Source organism: Hyperolius riggenbachi, chromosome 2 (genome assembly GCF_040937935.1).
Source record: "Hyperolius riggenbachi isolate aHypRig1 chromosome 2, aHypRig1.pri, whole genome shotgun sequence".
NCBI lineage: Eukaryota > Metazoa > Chordata > Amphibia > Anura > Hyperoliidae > Hyperolius > Hyperolius riggenbachi.
Window position 1 is genome coordinate 48,971,793 of NC_090647.1, and position 10,000 is coordinate 48,981,792.

Here is a 10,000-nt window from a genome sequence, read left to right on the forward strand (position 1 = left end):
AGCTGGGATTTGAACCCAGAACCTAGTGTGTAGTAGGTATCTGTCTTACCCTCTAGACCATGACCCACACTACATGCTAAAGCTGCCAGTAGCATTAACCATACTTCAATTATGATCAATTCGATAGAAAAAGTAGCATGATTAAGGATTTGTACTTTTTGAAAAGCATGCTTATATACCATAGCTGGGATTTGAACCCAGGACCTAGTGTGTAGTAGGTATCTGTCTTACCCTCTAGACCATGAACCACACTGCATGGAAGTAGGTATCTGTCTTACCCACTAGTAAGGCTGAGGCTGGAGAGGCTGCAGCCTCAGGGCGCAGTGTAGGAGGGGGTGCACAATTCATTCAGCTGTCATTCCCAATTGTGTTTGAAGCAGAAAGAAATAAGAAAAGGTGATACATGGCAGCGACAGCAAGCCAGATAAGTAGAGATTAAGGTGTTGGGGGTGGGGGGGGGGCTGGGGCACCTCTTAGTGTAATAGCAATCAGTGTGTGACAGCTGGGGTGGGAGGGATGGGGGGGCGCACTTTGCTGTCTCAGCCTTGGGTGCTGAAGGACCTTGTCCCACCTCTGACCACACTACATGCTAAAGCCTGGCCCTGAGTGTGGTTGATGGTCTAGAGCAGTGGTCCTCAAACTAAGGCCCGTGGGCCGAATGTGGCCCCCTAAGGCTTTCTTACCGGCCCCCCACACAGAAAATGTATTGCTTATAAATGCAGTCAGCTACATCTTTAAATATTGGTGGTCCACATATGGAATAGCAGTGCAGCACCCCCCATCCACATGGAAGCCAGAAAGCAGAAATTTTGCTGGTTTCCAATCAAATTCCACATCAGGTGACACTGCTGTCCAATTGGCTTGCAGATTGTCACCTGGGTATGCTTCACTGTCTGGTCCGCAAAGACTTCTACATCATTTTATGTTTACTCCGGCCCACCAGCGGTCTGAAGTATGTTGACCCGGCCCTCAACCCAAAATGTTTGGGGACCCCTGGTCTAGAGGGTAAGACAGATACCTACTACACACTAGGTCCTGGGTTCAAATCCCAGCTATGGTATATAAGCATGCTTTTCAAAAAGTACAAATCCTTAATCATGCTACTTTTTCTATCGAATTGATCATAATTGAAGTATGGTTAATGCTACCGGCAGCTTTAGCATGTAGTGTGGGTCATGGTCTAGAGGGTAAGACAGATACCTACTACACACTAGGTTCTGGGTTCAAATCCCAGCTATGGTATATAAATAAGCATGCTTTTCAAAAAGTACAAATCCTTAATCATGCTACTTTTTCTATCGAATTGATCATAATGGAAGTATGGTTTATGCTACCGGCAGCTTTAGCATGTAGTGTGGGTCATGGTCTAGAGGGTAAGACAGATACCTGCTACACACTAGGTTCTGGGTTCAAATCCCAGCTATGGTATATAAATAAGCATGCTTTTCAAAAAGTACAAATCCTTAATCATGCTACTTTTTCTATCGAATTGATCATAATGGAAGTATGGTTAATGCTACCGGCAGCTTTAGCATGTAGTGTGGGTCATGGTCTAGAGGGTAAGACAGATACCTACTACACACTAGGTTCTGGGTTCAAATCCCAGCTATGGTATATAAATAAGCATGCTTTTCAAAAAGTACAAATCCTTAATCATGCTACTTTTTCTATCGAATTGATCATAATGGAAGTATGGTTTATGCTACCGGCAGCTTTAGCATGTAGTGTGGGTCATGGTCTAGAGGGTAAGACAGATACCTGCTACACACTAGGTTCTGGGTTCAAATCCCAGCTATGGTATATAAATAAGCATGCTTTTCAAAAAGTACAAATCCTTAATCATGCTACTTTTTCTATCGAATTGATCATAATGGAAGTATGGTTAATGCTACCGGCAGCTTTAGCATGTAGTGTGGGTCATGGTCTAGAGGGTAAGACAGATACCTGCTACACACTAGGTTCTGGGTTCAAATCCCAGCTATGGTATATAAATAAGCATGCTTTTCAAAAAGTACAAATCCTTAATCATGCTACTTTTTCTATCGAATTGATCATAATGGAAGTATGGTTTATGCTACCGGCAGCTTTAGCATGTAGTGTGGGTCATGGTCTAGAGGGTAAGACAGATACCTGCTACACACTAGGTTCTGGGTTCAAATCCCAGCTATGGTATATAAATAAGCATGCTTTTCAAAAAGTACAAATCCTTAATCATGCTACTTTTTCTATCAAATTGATCATAATGGAAGTATGGTTAATGCTACCGGCAGCTTTAGCATGTAGTGTGGGTCATGGTCTAGAGGGTAAGACAGATACCTGCTACACACTAGGTTCTGGGTTCAGAGAGAGAGAGAGAGAGAGAGAGAGAGAGAGAGAGAGAGAGAGAGAGAGAGAGAGAGAGAGAGAGAGAGAGAGAGAGAGAGAGAGAGAGAGAGAGATTTTAAAAATTTTCCGACGGAATTCCATGTAAATCGGAATTCTGCGGAGCTGACCCGGCATACCGTTGGAATGGAACGGTAACGGAATTTCTATATGTCGGAATGCGGAATTGTGCCGGAAACGGAAATCGGCTATTCCGACCATGCCTGGTAGTTTGTGCGGGAGGGAGTTAGTTTTAGGCACTAGGTAGGTAGTTTGTGCGGGTGGGAGTTAGTTTTAGGCAGTAGGTAGGTAGTTTGTGCTACCTCGGCGCTGTCCTCCGCCTCCTGGATCTTTGGTACGGTGTCCCGGTATCTTGGCCGGTCTGTGTTTACTGCACATGCGCTGCCTGTCCGTGCGTGCCCGCCCCATTCCCGTCACCGAAGCTTTCTGTGCAGGCACAGAACTATCCTGGCCGCGGCCCACTGTGGACACAGATGTGTAAACTGTACAATGGCACAGGGCACCAATGAGCAGCTGGATTTGCTCAGAGAAATAGTCCTACCTTCCCACTGATCTGTTCACACACTGTAGTGCTGCACATGGTGGGATATTCTCTGCTTTTTAACACAGAACTCATAAATTCCTTCATATGACTGAATATGAACTGCTCTATGCCGAGCCAGCATCTGGTAGACATTACGCTGTGCCTATCTTGTCAGGTGAGTAAAGAATATCAGCTCTGGTGTGCAAAGAATACTGACCACAGCCAGAGGTGCCACCAGTGATGTAAATTGACAATCGGTGCTGATTATTTACAGACCCCTCCACCCCCCCCCCCCCCCAAAAAAAAAATTAAAACCACTTTTTTTTGATGGGAGAAAAGGAGTTGTCAGGATGTGGATGGAGCTAACCGTTATTAAACTCTGTACTCTATACATTGCTGCAGAAGATGTCAGTGCTATATAAATACAGGCCTGGATTTACCTTACAGGAGCCTATAGGCACAGATGTCCTGGCACCGTAGACTTCGCTTTCCGTGAACCTACAATCCCCCACCGAACCGCACCGCAAGTGTGCTGGCTGTTCCAGGTGTCATTTCTCCATTACTTCCCTTGACCATCATAGGTGCCCCCAAGTATTAGGAAGCTAGAGGTGCCCCTTAGTATTAGGTACAGTAGCCAGAAGTACCCTGAATATTAAGTAGCTAGAGGTGCCCCTGACTGAAGGGAGGTCTCGCCAGTGGAATGCTGAGAGCTGGGTGGGTAACTTCTCATTTACACTCTCATCAGGACTCTGCATAGGGAAGGAGGGAGGGAGGCACTCTGGGAGGAGAGTGAGCTGCCTTTCCATCATAAGGCGCCTGTAGGCACATGCCTACAGTGCCTTATGGTAAATCCGGCCCTGTATAAATACAAAATAATAATATAGTAGACCTGTGTGTCCGTGCTTTTGCATACTGCGCATGCGCGGCAGTTAGAGCAGGAGGAGGACGGGGCCAGGGGGCAGGTGTGTGCGGGCATGGTGTGCGCACGCTGACATACGGCGGCGGTCACAGGGGTGGGAGGGGAGGGTGGTTGTGAGAGAGTCCTAGAGCCCGTTGTATTAAAGGGCTTAGGTCCACTAGTAAACACATAATACTACTATGGTAGGACATCAGACTATGACTATGGTAGGATTAGATTGTGAGTTCCTCTGAGGACAGTCAGTGACATGACTATGTACTCTGTAATGTGCTGCAGATGATGTCAGTGCTATATGAATACATAATAATAATATGGGAGGGCATTAGACTATGACTATGGTGGGGGTTAGATTGTGAGTTCCTCTGAGGACAGTCAGTGACATGGCTATGTACTCTGTAATGTGCTGCAGAAGACGTCAGTGCTATATAAATACATAATAATAATATGATAGGACATTAGACTATGACTATGGTAGGATTAGAGTGTGAGTTCCTCTGAGGACAGTCAGTGACATGACTATGTACTCTGTAATGTGCTGCAGGAGATGTCAGTGCTATATAGATACATAATAATAATATGGTAGGAGATTACACTATAACTATGGTAGAATTAGATTGTGAGTTCCTCTGAGGACAGTCAGTGACATGGCTATGTACTCTGTAATGTGCTGCAGAAGACGTCAGTGCTATATAAATACATAATAATAATATGATAGGACATTAGACTATGACTATGGTAGGGATTCGCTTGTGAGCTCCTCTGAGGACAGTCAGTGACATGACTATGTATTCTGTAATGTGCTGCAGAAGACGTCAGTGCTATATAAATACATAATAATAATATGATAGGACATTAGACTATGACTATGGTAGGATTAGAGTGTGAGTTCCTCTGAGGACAGTCAGTGACATGACTATGTATTCTGTAATGTGCTGCAGAAGACGTCAGTGCTATATAAATACATAATAATAATATGATAGGACATTAGACTATGACTATGGTAGGATTAGAGTGTGAGTTCCTCTGAGGACAGTCAGTGACATGACTATGTACTCTGTAATGTGCTGCAGGAGATGTCAGTGCTATATAGATACATAATAATAATATGGTAGGAGATTACACTATAACTATGGTAGGATTAGAGTGTGAGCTCCTCTAAAGGACAGTCAGTGACATAACTGTGTACTCTGCAAAGTGCTGCAGAAGATGTCAGTTCTATGTAAATACATAATAATAATATGGTAGGACATTAGACTATGACTATGGTGGGCGTTAGATTGTGAGCTTCTCTGATGACAGTCAGTGACATGACTATGTACTCTGTAAAATGCTGCAGAAGATGTCAGTGATATAAAAAATAATAACCCCTGGAAAGTTGAATGGAGACCGCGTGGTCTGATGTAGACAGAGGTCAGCTACACTAAGGCTTGGAACCCACTACAGATCGCTATCGCTAACGTCGCGATTTGTATGAGCGTTTTCTGGCGATTTTAAAAACTGTAAGCGTTTTGCCAGCGATTAGCGTTTTTAACTCTAATTGCTTTCAATTAATTTACATTTTTTTTACAGTGTGTAGTAATTTCAAAACACTAGCAAAATCGCTGTGTAGGTTTTGACGAGCAATTACGCCAGCGTTTATATACTTTACATTGCAGAAACGCTAATCGTTACAAATGCTGAATGTTCTGTGTTTGCGATTTTCGTAATCACAATTGCTCCAGTGGAATTTGGCCATCCATTAACATTAGCTGAGCGTTTAGGGAAATTGCTAGCGCTTTGAATCGCTCCCTAAACACTCACAAAATCGCTCTAGTGGGTTTGAGCCCCTACATTAATTTAGCTGCCATCAGCTTCATGTGCCACTTGCAGGTGCAGTAACTGTCCGGCAGCCCAGCCTGGCATCCCCATACATAACAATGTACTTGTCTGGGAGAGGGGGCCGGGGAGGGCTCCCAGCATTTCTCATTGCATTCTCAGCCTATTATGCCTCCCTGCTTTGTTTCCAGCCAGGAAAAAGGAGGACTTAATCTATGGGGCTCTTAAGTGCTATGAAGAGGCAGATTAATGCCAGAAAACAAGTCAGCCACTTGTGTGGGGAGCCCAGGAGAGCAGGTCACAGGCTGCGCCCTGCCAGGCACTCTGCTGCCTGCCCGCCTGCCACTGCACTGACGACTGGGTTTGTGCGTTCTCTGGGCCAGCGGTAGCTGCTGGGTGGGAGGAGTCACGTGGTTCAGCACATAACTTTTTCTCTGTAAAAGTTTGAGCGAAGTTTTCAGAGTTGTGCGGAGAGGGGAGAGGACACCTGCGTGCGCTGCGGCTCTATGGGAGGGGGACTGGCGGACTCTACATCTGATGGGGACCCGGGATACAGTGATGTGACCTCTTCTCTGGCAAAGCCTTTGGGACAAATAATGATCCGCTGTCCCCTGCTGGGATCATCACTCTGATCTCTCTCTCTGTCTGCACACATCTGGTGAGTAGTTCCCTATTGTGGGAGGCAGATCTCGCTGCTATTATGATAGGCTTCAGTAATCCACTATGCCAAGGTCCTAAAGTGGCCACATATAGCTGGAACAATGATATATCCATTGGTTTTTATTGCTTGATTTTCTTGATCATTATTATTTTATTTATATACGGTAGTGCTATTTTTATTATTATTTAGTATTTATATAGCACCACCTACGTCTTCCGCAGCGTTGTATAGAGTATATTGCGTTGTCACTTAATTGCCCCTCAGGGGGGCTCACAATCTAATCCCTACTATAGTTATATGTCTATATATTATGTAGGATATGTATTGTAGCCTACAGACAATTTTAGGGTGAAGCCAAATAACTTAACTCTATGTTTTTGGGATGTGGGAGGAAACCGGGGTGCCCGGGGGAAACCCACACAGACATGGGGAGAACATACAAACTCCATGTCTATGCTCTTTCCATTCACTTTCAGCCTATACCCAGTTGTAAAAAAAAGTGTGCAAACTTTTTTTTAACCGATAGAGGTCAGATCTAAATATCGATCTGATCACTTGCTCAATTAGGGTCTGAAGTGAAAATTGCATGGTATGTACCAGGCGTAACATGCCCATGTGATATGTGAAGCAGAGCAGAGACAAGAAACACTATGTGGAGTACCCAGTCCTTGTGAGCTTACAATCTAGAGTGGAAGGATGTGGATACACTAGGTAAGGTGACAAGTCTTTTTACGAGTAGTGAATATGGGTCAGAACTGGGCTATAATAGATGTTATGCTTGTCCGAAGAGGCGTGTTTGCAGGTTTTAATCCCTGGAGTTTGACAGACATGACTAGGAGAAGAGTTCCAAAGGTTGGTGAAGCTTGTGAGAAGTCCTGGATATGAGAGTGAGGGGAGATGACCAAAGTGGAGGATAGGAGAGTTTCATTGGCAGATGGAAGGTTTAGGGCGGCATGATAGCTAGAAAGTTGTAAGGAAATGTAACTTACAGTGAGCTTTGTAACAAGAGGGTTAGAAGTTTGAACTGGATCTATTGGGTATCTGGCAGCCAATGGGGGGGATTGACTAAGAGGAGCAGCAACAGAGGAGCGGGAGGAAGAATGGATGCGATATGGACCACAAATGTAACAATCTGATTGTCTTAACAGCCCAACGGTTGTCCAGAAAGTCATGTTACACGATCGCTCATTGGTGTACACATATTTCAATGGATTATGTATGTTTTCCCATAGTGCTGATCTGGTTTAGATGGATGCATCAGTTTACATTATCAGTCCTCTGAATAGGTATTAGAGCTGTCGATACACCTCTGATTTTTCTGTTCAAAACTACGATCATCTTTAGGGTCGATATTGTTTTATGACCGACTAAAAAACAACATTACGAATCAATCTTTGGAGTGATTTTAGCCCTCAATATCGATCGCCAATGCTTAAATCCACTTCAGTTTATGATTAATTAGAATGTTTTGTCTGATCGAATGTCTAACTGGGTAGAAAAATTGTACAGTGTATGGTCAGCTTGGATCTGTTTTTAATTGATTACAGCACAGCTGACTTTGAAGGCAGATTCTGGCATAAACGAGGTTTGGTGCAGTAGAAAATCCTGATTGGTCGAGAGATAAAACAATGATATTCTAACGTGTTGTGCAGAACAGAATAACGCTTTGCAGCAGTGTTGATGACTTCGTATGAAGCTATTGAAATTGTATCGTACGGTGTGGTGAAATTGTAGATTGCAGCATAGCAAAACAGATAGAGCTCCACAATCGGTAGATTGAACAGGAAATATTAATCGTAAATCAGATTGGTATGCAATTGGTCTGTGTGTGCTCAGTGTGACCCCTGGACTCCTAACAAAAATGTGGTAATAAACTATAGGTGGCCATACACTTATCGATTTCTCCTGTCAATATCTGTCCGATTCGGTTACTCTGAATTGGCTAGAAATCGATGCAGTGGGCAGCCGAATCGATCGACCATTTGATTGATTTTTAGCCGAAAGCGATCAAATGGATTGATTGGACCAGACAGAAATCCTAGGTTGATCAACTGCGGTTGAGATTGGCGGCAGATCGACGCACCATAGCATTGCACTGCATCGAACACTGCAACTAAATCTATTGAGAATCTGTTCCTAGTGTGTGGCACACATCAGATAGGTCCATGTCAGATTTGATCTGACTGAAATCTATCTGATGGTGATATCTGGTGGTCATCTGTAAGTGTATGGCCACCTTGAGGCATGTTCTCCCTTTAAGAAGTACTGTAGGCAACCCCCGGCTCTAAGAAGATGAACAGGGACTACAAATCCCAGAATGCGTAGGCAGCTTCTATAATTGCCAGATTCCCTGCTTATCAGAGGAAGCTTCATGTATTGCAATCTGTTTTTGGAAATGCCCCGATTAAGCAACCATATGGCATTTGCATCCTAGATTTGTTATATTGTATCTTTTTTATTATTATTATTATTATTATTTAGTACTTATATAGCGCTGACATCTTCCGCAGCGTTGTACAGAGTATATTGTCACTAATTGTCCCTCAGACGGGCTCACAATCTAATCCCTACCATAGTTTTATGAACATGTATGTATCTCGGTCTAGGGCCAATTTTAGGGGGGAGCCAATTAACTTATCTGTATTTTTTGGGGACGTGAGAGAAAACCGGAGTGCCAGGAGGAAACCCACACAGACACGGGGAAAACATACAAACTCAGTGGAGATAGTGCCCTGGCTGGGATTTGAATTGGGGACCCAGCTCTGCATGGCGAGAGTGCTAACCACTACGCCACCCCGCTGCCCCATGGTGTTTTTTATAGAGAGTATCATGCTTAATACCGTAAGATCTATCAGTTTCCCTAGAAATTATTATTGGCATCTCTACAGCTATTGTGAGTAATGCTGAGACATGTAGTGTAAGCACAGCTTGAGAACTGTACATTGATTACTTCTGAACTAGCAATGTGTGCTGGGTCTCCTGTGCTGGGGCTCGTGTTCTGGGTATCCTGTGCTGGGGCTCGTGTGCTGGGGCTTGTGTTCTGGGTCTTGTGTTCTGGGTCTTGTGTGTTGAGTCTCGTGTGCTGGGGCTTGTGTGCTGGGTCTCCTGTGCTGGGGCTCGTGTTCTGGGTCTTGTGTGCTGGGTCTCCTGTGCTGGAGCTTGTGTGCTGGGTCTCCTGTGCTGGAGCTTGTGTGCTGGGTCTCCTGTGCTGGGGCTCGTGTTCTGGGTCTCCTGTGCTGGGGCTCGTGTTCAGGGTATCCTGTGCTGGGGCTCGTGTGCTGGGGCTTGTGTTCTGGGTCTTGTGTGCTGGGTATCCTGTGCTGGGGCTCGTGTTCTGGGTCTTGTGTGCTGGGTCTCCTGTGCCGAGTCTTGTGTGCTGGGTCTCCTGTGCAAGGGCTTGTGTGCTGGGTATCCTGTGCTGGGTCTTGTGTGCTGGGGCTCTTGTGTTGGGGCTCTTGTGCTGGGGCTTGTGTTCTGGGGCTCGTGCCATAACTGCTGCAGGGTTTTCACCATTTATAGTCCTGGGACATCTCTGCGTTTACGTTCAACGTCGATTGCCGGCATTCACGCCATGGTCAATTGGATATTCCAAACGATGCATGTACCGTTAGCCTCCTGCGTATGCACGCTTCAGTCTTTAGAGGACCACGCGTGCGCAGGGTGCTTACAGTGACCAGCACGATGATGCAGCGGGGGCACG

The 10,000-nt window shown here is 44.9% G+C and overlaps 1 protein-coding gene across 1 annotated transcript in view; it reads left to right on the forward strand.

Moving 5' to 3' along the window:
* Positions 1 to 5,937: 5,937 nt before the first annotated feature.
* The window catches only part of PRSS23 (serine protease 23), a 53,691-nt gene continuing 49,628 nt past the window's right edge, over positions 5,938 to 10,000 (forward strand). The window contains exon 1 of the mRNA XM_068266775.1: positions 5,938 to 6,297. The gene's annotated coding sequence lies outside the window, so the exon portion shown is untranslated. The remainder of the gene's footprint in view (positions 6,298 to 10,000) is intronic.